An 11,370-nucleotide genomic window follows, 5' to 3' on the forward strand; every position below is an offset into this window, starting at 1 on the left:
CAGACTCACAGGATCCCGGGGGCCTGGCTGTCAACCTAAGGTGGTTTTTCCCTGTAGGAAAGCCTTCTCTGCCTTTGGGTTCTGTCACTGGGAGGTGGGCGAACCTGGTCGGTCTGGGGCCCTGAGAGCCAGCTGCACCGTGTGCTGCCTCAAAGGCGGTCACCTCGGCTTGCCTTCAGCAAGAGTCCGGGTAGGTCGGTTTAGCCAAAGCGCCCCTTATAACCTGATGTGGTTTCCACCCACCTACCCCCCACCTGCTGGCATTTTGCTCCTTTGCGGTAAATTGCCAGCTGCTCCAGCCCTACTTGAAGTGGAACCCAGTCTCGCCCCCACCGTGGCAGTCCCTATGCCAGCATGGCTCCCCTTTAAACAGAAGTCAACCTTGCCATGCTTCTTCTTTCACAAGTGCCATTGCACCGTTCTTCCTTAACGGAATGTTATTTTTTTCTTCAACGGGTATAAAAATGTCACCAGCTAGACCCCAAGACCCGGCCTTTACCGCCCACCTGCTTGTACTCACAAACCTTCGTCTTACGTTTTTCCCTAAGCTCTTCATGCGGACTTTTCCCTTAACACAGGCAAACGAAACCCGAACCGTGGCCACCTCCCCCCGCAGGAGGTGGCAAGGACCCGGACAAAAATCTCCCACCCAGACCGTTTGAGCCAAACCTGACTCGCGCCTGCGCAGACGGACCTTGGAGTGACCTCTGGAAAGACCTACAATCACCTCTACCTCGTTATTAATACTAAAATCGGAGCCCAGGGAGGAGCCTCGTGCTCATTTGCATAACAACGTAGGTGTAGGCGTGTTTCCTTAAGTCGGATGCGCGACCCTCGTGGCTGCCTCTCCTTAGTAAGACAAGCCTTCCTATCTAAATATTCATCCTAACCCCAAGCCAAAGGAACCTATTCACCTCTACAGGAGCCCCAACTTTGGAAGCCATTCCCCATGATCTCCTTCTTTGCTGCAATACAAGTTTTCTTTGCGCAATAACTCAACCCAGTGTCGTTTCTGAGTCACCAAGGAGTGAGCTGAACTCATGGGACTCCCATTCCATTCTCCGGGCCTCGCAGCTCCTTCCCCCCCACAGCCAACTACTGCTTTTCATTAATTTGTATATCCTTCCAGGGCTATCTTACGCATATTCAAATAAATGTCTAGGTTTTTCCTCCTCTTGTAAATAAAGCTAGTGACAGGCTATACACCTCCCCTCCTCCCCCCACCTAAACAGCAGTATATTCGGAGTTCTTTCCATATTAGAACCTAAAGGAAACCATTCTTTTTTATACTTGCATAGCTCTGCTATGTGGATGTATCCCACCGTTTCTATGACCCATTCCCTTATTAGGAACAACTGGTGTTCTCAGTCTCTTAGCATAATAAACAGTGCTCGAATTCACGTTTTATGTAGATTTTGTAAACGGGAGATTAGGTCTGTTGGATAAACTGCTGGCATTGCCACGTCATAGAGTATGGGCATTAGCCAGATTTTATGAAAACGTCCCCCATACAGGTGTTCCCATATACAGTCCAGATGGGGGGAACTGAGGCAAGTGAGAAGTTGTTACAGCCCCTTGACAAGTCCTTAAAGCAGAGTGATCTTCCTCTGGAGAGAAAAGACAATCTGAGCCTGACTCCCCAGGATCCTGTAAGTCTACTTGAACATATCAAAATTCCTTTGGAAACTTCCTTTACCTCTAGCCCATGCTAGATGTTTGGCAATCGTACTCCAAACTTATGGCTCCCTGATATACATCTGAAGGGTCTCATGACTGAGGTTTTTACTAAACAGTAATAAATGACCTTTTCCTAACAGCTAGCCCCTCAAGGTCCTGGAAACCTTGTTTCCAAAATTCCTCAGAGACTTAATACCAACCTGAATGTATTTAATCAGTCCCCCATCACACCCCCAGTGCAGCTCTTTCTGCACGCACATCCTGTCCCCATGCTTCAATAAAACCACCATTTTGTAACAAAGAAATAAAGTTTAAAAAAAAAAAAAAACCACCATTTTGCACCAAAATTGTGTCAAGAATTCTTTCTTGGCTGTCGGCCCCGAACCCCAACACTTCAAACCACATCAGTCCCACCACCAACATATACCGAACTATTTGCAAACACCCTCACCAATCCCACAAGCCACCAAATTTTTGGCAATTTGCCAGTCTGATAGGGAAAACTAACACTTCAATGTAGCTTTTTTTTTTTTCTAAGACTTTAAGTCATTTCTACACCCAACGTGAGCGTCAAACTCACAATCCCAAGATCAAGAGTCACATGCTCTACTGACTGAGCCAGCCTGACCCCCCTGTTGTCCAATTTTTAAAACCCCCGTATTTTTATTTTCAGCACCAAACATTTTGGAGGGACCCTCCGACCTCCATCTGCACCCAATGCTTGGAGCTCTTTCTCCTCAGCATTTAGGTCAATGCCTGGCTCAGATTAGGGGCTCAAAATATTTGTCCAAGAAAACAAATGGATACATAAACCAATGAAGGATGTGGGCATGGGGCAAATTTAGATTTGTAGGACATTACCTTGGCTCCAAGTTTTCCTTCCAGCTTTGACGGGACAGAAACTGAAGTTTTAGGAAAAGAAGGAAACCTACAGGTAACTCAGCACCTCTTTAAAGGGCCACCAGCCCTCTCACTCCTAAAAGCCTTCGTGCTGACCAACCAGAGTTCGTTGCCGGAGGGCATTCTCTTAGGGAGGGACAAAAAGTGCTAATAGGCTTCCAACTTCCTTTCTTGCTTTTGCTACTGGTTCGAGCTGAAAACAATGGATAAATCTCCAAAAAAACCGAACCGGCCAGGTGCCCCTGCGAGTAGTAAAAAGATAAGCTTGATTCTAGAAAAGGGCTCCTAGTAACTATTTAAAATACCAAGACAGGGGCGCCTGGGTGGCGCAGTCGGTTAAGCGTCCGACTTCAGCCAGGTCACGATCTCGCGGTCCGTGAGTTCGAGCCCCGAGTCAGGCTCTGGGCTGATGGCTCAGAGCCTGGAGCCTGTTTCCGATTCTGTGTCTCCCTCTCTCTCTGCCCCTCCCCCGTTCATGCTCTGTCTCTCTCTGTCCCCCCAAAAAAAAAAAAAAAAAAAAATACCAAGACATTATAGTGAGAAAAATCTTGTCTGCTTTCTTTGCTTTCTTGATTTTGTGTGTGCGAGGTGTGGGGGTGGGGAAGCGGTTAGAAGTTGCAAATGAAACAATGCCTAAGGCCTGAGACCTCAGAGGGCTGCCTGATTGCCATGGAAATTACGCATTTCAGACTTCTTGAGTCCCCACTGAGCAGTAGTCGCTGAGGAGTTCCCCAGTCCTATTTGGCTAAAATGCCGGATTTTGTCTTCTGTCTTTTTAAGAAAAAGCCTCTTCCAGACACAGCCTAAAGGCACCACAGTCTTGGGAGATGTTGGCATCAGTGAATGCATTCATTTATTCATTCACTTAGATGGGCTCATCAGGGAGGTCTAAGATGATATTTGAACGGTGACCTAAAGGATGAGAAAGGGTAAGCTATGTAAAAATCTATAGGTCACAGGGATCACCGGGTGCAGAAGCTTTGTGGGGGGGCCTTGGCTGATGTGATCCGAGAACTGCTGAGGGCGGCGGCTGGAGCCCAGTGAACCGTGCTGTGTGGTCAGAGATGCTGAGAGAGCATAAGGCAAGCTGATACCCCGCAAACACCACCCCCACCCCCGCACCCGCACCCCCCGTTGGGATGGGATATGTGTGACATTCCTCAGGCACTCCTGGCTGCCCAAGAACAAAGGAAAGAGGAAAACAAATGGTTAACTGATAGCGATCGCAGTCGGGCAGGACCCGAGCCTCCTACAGTTTACAAAGGTCTTAGTAAAAGACAAGAAAAAGGCAATCTTATCAATAGCCTAATCTCCAAAAACCTATAGACTCCGTTTCCTGGAGCTCCAACATTACCCTCCCCTCCATAGTGATGTGGGAGACAAAGGCAGAAGGACGTGGCAGGTAAAATTAAATTTCCTTATCACCTGCAGCCCATTGACAATTGCTTGGGGCAGGCACAGTAAAACATTCTTCCAGGAACTCCCTACTGTCTTCATGTTAATGCTTTGCTAGAGAAAAAATGGCCTTAGCTTAACAATAGCTTGGCCTCCAGTATCTCAGCAGTCCTCTTTAGCATATGAAAGTCTTTCCGGAGGCCTTCCTTCTGCCTTTACCTCCCCCAATTCCATAGTATGTAGCCAGCCACTCCTCAGAACCCGAGTGTTGCTCTTTCTGCCCACAGGTCCTGTCCCCTTGCTTTAGTAAAATCACCTTTTTGCACCACAGACGTCTCAAGAATTCCAGAGCCATTAGCCCTGGACCCACACCACCCCAAAACCATGTGAAGAGACAGGGCAGGCTGCCTAGAAAGCAATGGGGGCAAATAGTGGGCATTTAGTGCCCTGGGAGCACGTTCCTCCCAACACCTCAGGTCACAGAGAAGTCACACACTTCTGTGGCCAGGGCGCAGGGGTGCACCAGCTCCTGGCTCCGGGGGGTTCCCAAACAGACCAGACTTGGCCCTGGCCGCTGACTAAATCCAAAGGCAGGGAGACCAGTGATGATGACACAAGAAAGGATTTTATTTCAGGGAGGCCGACACCAGGAAGACAGCAGTGTCTCAAAGATGTCTCCAAAGCGCTGAAAATACTTCCAGGTTTGTGTAAGGAAAAAAAAAACGGGACAAAGGCTGGTGGGTACCTGAAGGTGGGCCATACAGGTGCGGTCCGTCCCTGTCTTGGGGGAGGTCGATCGTGGCTGGGGTGTTGCTGGCTCAGGGCAGTTCTTACCGCTTGAGGGAGTGGTTTGGGTTCTCAGCAGGGGATGCTTTGCCCGCAGGGTCCTTTGCCTGAGTTAAGAGATAAACTGGAAAGAACTTAATCAGTAAGAAAGTATAGACAGGTCAAAACGGAGGTGGTTGAGGGGCACCTGGGTGTCTCAGTTGGTTCTAGATTTCGGCTCAGATCATGATCTCACGGTTTGTGGGTCGGGATTCTCTGCTTGGGATTCTCTGTCTCCCTCTCTCTCTCTGTCCTTCCCCTGCTCTCTCTGAAAATGGATAAATAAACTTAAAAAAAAAAAAAAGTCACACAACAAACAAGATACAACAATGGGTAAGTTAATGAACCGAACTCAAAGTCGGTCCATGAGTGTGCCCCTGAGGTGAGGGCTCTGGCTGGTTCAGGTGAACTCTTGGCGCTCACTGCATGTTGGGTTCAAGCAGTGGAGAATCAGGATCACTACTCTGCTTAGAGGTCAATGGGACAGAGCCTGAGGTGGCAGCTACCTTCGCAAGACGTGAAAGGGTCGGTGTCTGGGGAGCCTGAGAGTTTGCGGCAGAAATCCTCCCTTCTTAAAGGAGTTTGCTGAGTCTTTAGGCTTCCGGACCCCTTCTGGTTCCAGTGGTTATCAGTTCTCAGTTCCTCCAGGCTCTCTTGGTTTTGCTGGTTATCAGTTCTGGATGCCGCCAGTATGTTCTGGTTCTAACGATATCTATTCTCAGCTCATCACCCTTGGCTGCCTTCCAGATTCATTAGGTCACTGCTTGGCATGAGTCACCCCTTGACATGAGTAACTCCATCTTGCTCTCTACAGGGCAACACAGACCCTTTTTCACTGTTGGATAATCACAGATGCAGAGTGTCTATTCAGCTTCCTGTCTGCTTCTGCTCCTGGCTTCCTACTTATCAGGGAGTTTTAATCTGAAGGATTGCAGCCGTGCATTCTGGTTTTGGTAGCTATTATGAAGGAAGAAAAAAAACTTTTCCTCGACACTGTTAGATTCAGTAGCTGGGGCTTGTGAATTAAGTTGACAGAAAACCTTAATAGGAGAAAAGGATTTATTTCACAGGCATAAGGGGAACCAACAAAAGAAGTAGCTGGCTCTTTAAATGGTTAACGTTAAAGGCTTATATATTTAACTTAGTAGGGAAAAGGCAAGGGGGAGAGAAGGCTTCTTTGGGAAAAACCAATAGGCTTCTTTAGGAAAGACAAATGGGTTTTAGGAACAGATGAGAGATAAGAAAGTTTGTGATAATGTTTGTCTATACAGTTATGCATAGTTTTTCTGTCGGGCCATAAAGGGGATTTGTGGTAGCCTCATTTCCCAGACTTTGTTGCTTTTAGTCAGTAAAAGAGACACTGAAAGGCGTTTTTTCTTCATGTGTTGAATCTCAAACGTCTTCAATCTTAAAATAATCTTCTTATCAACTCTGAGGTTCTGAGTGGGTCCCCACATCATCAACATGTATCTCATAGCATCTTGTGCCTGTGGTCCCAAAACTAAAAAATGCATATGTAATCAATGGATGACACCAAGCTCTCGGATAAGAAAGCTGGGCAGAGAATGCTTGTGTTCACATGTCCTAATGGGGCCAGGATCGGAGCCGCCCCCCTGTCTCCACCAGCAAGGCCCAGAAGCTGCCCGTGCCTTCCCCGCCCCCCCTCTCTCCGCACAACAGCCCTGGGCCCAAGTCCTGGTCTTTTCACTGCTAAAGTCCACCTCCCGTTGGCCCGCTTCCTTCACCGCCACCGCAGCTACCCTAAGCCGAGGCACTGCTACTTCTCGCTGGCCTATTCCAGTGGCCTCACAATTGGTCTGTGGGCATCCAGTCTCACCCTTTCCATCCCGTGCCCTCCCCTGAAGCCAGTGATCTTCTACACCTAAAGAGGCTTAGGTCAGGGGCCCCTGCCTGGCTCAGTCGGAGCGTCCAGCTCTCTTTCTCCAGGTTGTGAGTTTGAGCCCACGTTGGGTGTAGAGATTGTTCAAAACGAAAATCTCGAAAAAGAAAATAAAGATGCTTATGTCGTTCTCTTGCTTAAAACTCTTTATAGTTTCAAGTTACTTTTAGAAGAAAACTTTGGGGGGCACCTGGGTGGCTCAGTCAGTTGAGCATCCGGCTTTGGCTCAGGTTGTGATCTCGTGGTTCATGGGTTCGAGCCCCGCATTGGGCTCTGCTGACAGCTCAGAGCCTTTGTCTCCTTCTGTCTCTGCCCATCCCCCGCTCATACTCTGTCTCTCTTTCTCTCAAAAATAAAATTTAAAAATTTAAAAATTTTAGAATAAAAATTTTTATTAATATGATCTATAGAGCCTTGTTTGGACTGAATTGTAGCCCCTCCCCAATTCATATATTGAAGCCCTCACCCTCAGGACCGTGACTGTATTTGGAGAAAAGGCCTTTAAAGAGGTAATTAAGGTTAAACGAGGTCATTGGGGTGACCCCTAATCCAGTGTGACTGGTCTCCTTACCAGAAGAGGAGCTTAGGACACAGACATGCACAGGGGAAAGACTTTGCAAAGATCCAGAGAAAAGACAGCCATCTTCAAGCCGAGCCAAGGAGAGAGGCCTCGGAAGAAACCAACCCTGGGACTTCTGCTTCCGGAGCTGTGAGACAAGAAGTTTCTACGAAGTTACCTAGTGGCAGTGCTAGCAAACTCACACAGCTGCTACTTACCCCTCCAGATCCAGGTCCCCACAAATCTCCCTTTCCTCAGTTTCTAGAACTTGCTTTGCTCCCTCCCACCAGGCGGCTTTTCCAAGCCATTTCCAACCTTCTCTCCTTCGCCCATTCCTACTACAGAAGCCAAATACATACTGGCTTTCTCAGCATCGCTTGGAGCAAAGGACAGCTGTGTGGTCACCTCTGACCAATGCGCTGTGAGAGCAGGCTGTCGGAGGCTTCTGGGAAAGGTCTCCTGGATTTCGTTCCCACTCGGGCCTCCTGCTTCCTGCCTTTGACAACCATCTTGACCTCGGGAGCTGGGCTGATAAAAGGGCAAGCCTGAAAACAAGACCTAAATGCATGAAGAAGCAAAGCAGAGGACAGAAAGAGCCTGGCTCCTCAAAGACAGTGTGGAGCGGGGTTCCTGGGTGGCTCAGTCAGCTGAGCGTCGACTTTGGCTCAGGTCATGATCTCACGTTTTGTGAGTTCGAGCCCGGCAGAGGGCTCACTGCTGTCATCACAGAGCCCGCTTCGGATACTCCATCCCCCTCCGTCTCTCTACCCCTTTCTCCCGCTTGTGCTCTCTCTCTCAAAAATAAGTAAAGCATACATACATACATGCATACAGATGGTGTGGAGTAACTGGACCACTGCCCACCGCCACCACCCCCATACTTCTTGTGTGAAAAAATAAACTCCATTGGTTTAAGCCACCAGCTGTCCGATTTTGTGTTTCTTGGAGCCAGAAGCACTTCTAACCAATATATGATTCAAGGCTTTGCACGTGCCATTCCCTCTTTCTGAAACGCCGTTTCCTGTTCTCCTAAACCTTCAGATCTCAGACGAGTGCCACTTTCTTGGGGACGCGTTCTCTGGACTCCTAGCCAAGTCCAACCCCTGTGATCTACTCTCACACTCCAGTCCCCCATCCTCCATAACGCCTCTCATGTTTGCTTGTACGCGACTGATTGTCTTTCTTACCCCCGCCATAAGCTCTGGAGATCAGGAACCATATCTATATTTGTTTACTGTTGCGGCTCCAATGTCTATCACACTCCACACGTGTAGAATGAATGAATGAATGAATGAATGAATGAACTAACGTCAAGCAGGCCCAATGTCAAAGGCATGCATTCATTCCAAACTAGAGTAGTGTTTGGCACATCACTGCAGTTCCATAAATACACGTCTAATGAGTAAACGAATGGATGGATGGGGGGGGGGGGCAAAGATGAAAAGAAAAAGCACCTGTCTTAGAGGAGCTTGGAAGGGAAGAGGCAAGGCAGGCCCCAAAGCAGAGCACTTTGCTGGGGAATGTATAGATGTAGAGCCGTCTGTAAGGAGCTGGCAGAACTCAGAGAAGCAGCCTTTAAGTTGGGCTGATTAGGAGAGAGAGTAGTAGCAGGGAAGGTGCAACAGAAGTGGGTTTTAAGTGAGCTGAGCCAGCGCATGTGGCCTCGCTACAGACCGTGGAAGCCGGGGCACTGAGCTGAGGGACAGGACGGTGCCACAGGGAAGCCGGGAGCAGCTCTGTGTTCATTGTTGGAGCCTCGAGTCCTGGGTAGGAAAGAGCAGCTTGCAACGCGCGGGCGGTGGGGGTCGGGGGGGCGGGAGGACTTGGACTTGGTCCTGCCTGTAAGGGGGAGCCCTGGAAGGTTTGGGGCAGGTGCCTGGCATGCTTGGTCAGATCACGTTCTAGCAGTGGAAGGAAGATAGCTCTGGGTCCTGAGTCCTGCCAGCCTTGCCATTGTTATCAACCCTCCTCACCGGGATGTGTCCAAGTGAAAGCAAGGTTTCTACACACAGGTTGTTCTGAAAAACATATCAACCTTGTTAACTGAGTCAAGTAAACAGCTTCTGACCATTCACCTGGGACTTTGGCACCTGCCCTGTAGACTCACCACCCTGAGCCAGGCCATACTACTGGGTGTCTTGATTTTGTTTCCATATATATATATTTTAAGTTTATGTATTTATTTGGGAGAGAGAGAGAGAGAGAGAGAGAGAGAGAGAATCCCAAGCAGGCTCTGTGCTGAAAGTGCAGAGCCTGAGGTGAGGCTTGAACCCACGACCCTCGAGATCATGACCTGAGCCAAAACCAAGAGCCAGATGCTCAACTGACTGAGCCACCCAGGTGCCCCAATACTGGCTGTCTTTAAAATCCATGGGGACCCTGCTGACCTCTTTCCACACCCTCATCCTCAGCGGCCTTCCCCTTCCTTTCCCTCCCTCCTTCCCTTCCCTTCCCTTCCCTTTCCTTCCTTCCTTCCTTCCTTCCTTCCTTCCTTCCTTCGATCTCGAGGTTTGTGAGTTTGAGCCCATTGTTGGGCTCTGTGCCTTCAACTCAGAGCCTGGCGTCTGTTTTGGATTCCATGTCTCCCTCTCTCTCTGCCCCTCCCCTGCTCACGCTTTGTGTGTGTGTGTCTCTCTCTCTCTCAAAAATAAATAAACATAAATTAAAAAAAAATTTTTTTTAAGGTAATCTCTCCACCCAACATGGAGCTCAAAATTACAAGAGATCAAGAGAGAGAAATTACAAAATTACAAGAGATCAAGAGATCAAGAGTCACACGCTCCACGGACTGAGCCAGCCAGGCACCCCTAGAAAATGTTTTAAGATGAATGGATTTAGGAGCACACGGTGTACAGATAAGGCACATGTGGTGGAGTGTGTGTTCTCTGCAAAGCCCTGCATGAACCGGAGTTGCACCAGGGGCCCGGTGTGCCCATCAGGAAGGCAGACGTCCCTGGGAGAGAGAGCGGTGCAGCTGGCTACCAGATAGGGAGGTGCGTGAGCTGTAAATAGCTGTTAGGAAGAGCTGGGGCGCATCCTGACTTCAAGATCAACTCAGCTCTTAGCTGCCCGGGCTAAAGTTCGCTCGGGCTAAAGTTCACTCTTCACCCCCCAGCTGTCCTTGACACCATCAGCCAAGGCCCCGTGATCCCGCCCTGACCAGTCTTGTAGGTCACACTTCCTGGGTGTGGCCGCAGGTGCTCCAGGAATCCGTCAAGTCTGGGGTCAGAAGGGACCTCTTCTCCTATTTTACAGATGCGGAAACAGAAGAGCGGGAGGTGAGGACACATTCCCCAAGTTCCACAGTAAGGTGGAGGCAGGGCTGGGCCTCAAGGCTGCAGGCCCCACTGTCTCCCAGACCTCACCGCCCCTTCGATGCCGGAGCCTCCGAGGGAGACAAGAATCTGGCACAGTGGCTGAAATAAATCATCCCTCCCCTAAGTGAGGCCAGGACATTCTCAGTTTGCCAGTGAGATATGAATTTGCTGGGCGTGGCACAGTCAGTTGAGCATCTGGGGCAGGGGCGAGGAGGAAGGAAGATGTTTTCTTTTCTCTCTCTTTTTATTTTTTTTTTTATTTTTTACTAAATGTTTTTATTTATTTATTTATTTTAATTTTTTTAATGTGTATTTATTTTTGAGAGAGAGAAAGGCAGAGTGCAAGCAGGGAAGGAGCAGAGAGAGAGGGAGACACAGAATCTGATGCAGGCTCCAGGCTCTGAGCCATCAGCACAGACCCCGACACAGGGCTGGAAATCACAAAGTGGGAGATGGTGACCTGAGCTGAAGTTGAACACTCGACCGACGGAGCCACCCAGGCACCCGATTAAACGTTTTTAGTTATTTTTGAGAGAGAGACAGAGCATGAGTGGGGAAGGGGCAGAGAGAGAGGGAGACAGAAGATCCAAAGCGGGTTCTGCACCACTGAGAGCAGAGAACGCAACGTGGGGCTCGAACTCACAAACCTCAAGATCACGGCCTGAGCTGAAGTCGGACACTCAACCGACGGAGCCACCCAGGTGCCCCTCTTTTCTCGTTTTGATGTGTCAGCAAACAAAAGACTGTAACACCGATGTGCACAGTCTAACCTGAAGGGGATGAGTATATGCCACCCG

This window comes from Panthera tigris, chromosome A2 (assembly GCF_018350195.1).
Source record: "Panthera tigris isolate Pti1 chromosome A2, P.tigris_Pti1_mat1.1, whole genome shotgun sequence".
Classification (NCBI taxonomy): domain Eukaryota; kingdom Metazoa; phylum Chordata; class Mammalia; order Carnivora; family Felidae; genus Panthera; species Panthera tigris.